Consider the following 2,500-nt stretch of genomic DNA (forward strand, 5'->3'; position numbering starts at 1 on the left):
GATCTTGGTGGTAGTAGCAAATACTCCAGCGAGGCCCTGGAGGGCTGACGCGGAGAAGGGTTTCGTGTGAACAGCCGTTGCACACGAGTCAGTCGATCCTAAGCCCTAGGAGAAATCCGATGTTGATGGGGGCCGTCATAGCATGATGCACTTTGTGCTGGCCCCCGTTGGGCGAAAGGGAATCCGGTTCCTATTCCGGAACCCGGCAGCGGAACCGATACAAGTCGGGCCCCTCTTTTAGAGATGCTCGTCGGGGTAACCCAAAAGGACCCGGAGACGCCGTCGGGAGATCGGGAAGAGTTTTCTTTTCTGCATGAGCGTTCGAGTTCCCTGGAATCCTCTAGCAGGGAGATAGGGTTTGGAACGCGAAGAGCACCGCAGTTGCGGCGGTGTCCCGATCTTCCCCTCGGACCTTGAAAATCCGGGAGAGGGCCACGTGGAGGTGTCGCGCCGGTTCGTACCCATATCCGCAGCAGGTCTCCAAGGTGAAGAGCCTCTAGTCGATAGAATAATGTAGGTAAGGGAAGTCGGCAAATTGGATCCGTAACTTCGGGATAAGGATTGGCTCTGAGGATCGGGGCGTGTCGGGCTTGGTCGGGAAGTGGGGTCAGCGCTAACGTGCCGGGCCTGGGCGAGGTGAGTGCCGTAGGGGTGCCGGTAAGTGCGGGCGTTTAGCGCGGGCGTGGTCTGCTCTCGCCGTTGGTTGGCCTCGTGCTGGCCGGCGGTGCAGGATGCGCGCGCCTGCGCGGCGTTCGCGCCCCGGTGCTTCAACCTGCGTGCAGGATCCGAGCTCGGTCCCGTGCCTTGGCCTCCCACGGATCTTCCTTGCTGCGAGGCCGCGTCCGCCTTAGCGTGCTCCTCCGGGGGCGCGCGGCGTGCGCGGATTCTCTTCGGCCGCCATTCAACGATCAACTCAGAACTGGCACGGACTGGGGGAATCCGACTGTCTAATTAAAAACAAAGCATTGCGATGGCCCTAGCGGGTGTTGACGCAATGTGATTTCTGCCCAGTGCTCTGAATGTCAACGTGAAGAAATTCAAGCAAGCGCGGGTAAACGGCGGGAGTAACTATGACTCTCTTAAGGTGGCCAAGTGGCGGTGGTGTGGCTGCATCCGGACTTGGCTTCTCGAAGTGCGGTCTTGATGTAGTCGTGCTGCTGCTGCGAGGTGCCTTCCTTGGGTTATAGTTACAGGGAGAGTGATGCGCAATACATGGGCCTAGCCCTCTTAGCCTCTCCTCTCCTGCAGTCTTCTCCCCTTCTCGTGGGCCCGCTGATTTCGCAGAGTGGAAGACCGCACCAGGGGCTTGGGGGGGTTACCAGCCCCCCCTCGCACTATCCCTTTTTTTTAGTTGGGGGCAGTAAGCAGAGAATAAGTGGTGGCCCTTCCGCTGAAGGTGCCACCCCAACTCCCCCAGCACCTAGCCGGCCAACCGGCCGTGCCGAAAATCTTGTAACTTTTGCAGCTATGTATACCTGTAGTGAGTGCCACCGCAGCTTTACAACCAAGAACGGTCTCGGGGTCCATCGCCGCCGCCAACATCTTGCGGCCGCCAACGCGGAGATCGTCACGGAGAGGCATCGCGCGAGGTGGACGGAGGAAGAAGTCCTGTCGCTCGCCAAGGCAGAGGCCGAACTGTTCCTCGAGAGGGACGCCCGGTTCTTCTTTGTAAATCAAGAGCTCATCAGGATGTTCCCCGACCGAACGCTTGAGGCAATCAAGTGCCGACGGCGGCAAGCTGCCCACAAGCAGCTTGTCCGCCAATTCATGGAGGCGCTTGAGATCGGTCGGGGGGAAGAGCCGGCGTCCCGCCGGGGAGCGGCGAGCCCGCTGCCTGACGCGGGCGAGGCCGCCTGCGCCGCCCGTCGACGCAGCCGAGGACTTCGCGGCCGACACCACCGGGCCGCCGCCGGAGGGGCCGACTGACGCCGCCATCTGGGAGCATCTGGCGGGGCTACCCGCTTCCGCCCAGCGTTTCTCTGCCTGGATCGTGTCATCGGTCTGGGGCGGGGCACGCCGCCCGATGTCATCCTGGGCATGCTCCCGGATGCCCTTGCGTCGGTCGGGTCCAGAGGGGAGAGATCGATCACCAGGACACAGCGGCCGCGCCAACCATCGAAGCGGCCGCCTGCCGCGCCGCCGACGCAGAAGCGCAAGCGGCGCCGCTGGGAGTACGCGAGAACGCAGGATGCCTTCCGACGGTCGCGTGCGCGTTGCGTGCGCGGCCTCTTGGATGGCACCCTGCTCCAGCCGCCACCTGCCATCCCTGGTCTGCTGGACTTCTGGGCGGACCTCTTCACCAAGAAGCCCATCTCCACCGCGGGCTTCATTCGTGACCGCCTCCTCCCGCACTCAGAGCCTGTCGCTCTCGAGTGCATATGGGGGCCGGTCACACATGAGGAGGTCGCCGCCGCGTTGCCGCCCAGGGGATCAGCAGCCGGGCCGGACGGCCTTACCCCAGCGGAGTTGCGGCGTCTGCCGCACGAAGTCCTGGTGAAAG

General features: G+C 62.9%; 1 pseudogene; it reads left to right on the forward strand.

The window, feature by feature from the left end:
• LOC124585165 overlaps window positions 1-2,500 on the forward strand; it is a 7,973-nt pseudogene that overhangs the window by 1,807 nt on the left and 3,666 nt on the right.

The sequence above is a fragment of the Schistocerca americana genome, unplaced genomic scaffold, assembly GCF_021461395.2.
Source record: "Schistocerca americana isolate TAMUIC-IGC-003095 unplaced genomic scaffold, iqSchAmer2.1 HiC_scaffold_482, whole genome shotgun sequence".
NCBI lineage: Eukaryota > Metazoa > Arthropoda > Insecta > Orthoptera > Acrididae > Schistocerca > Schistocerca americana.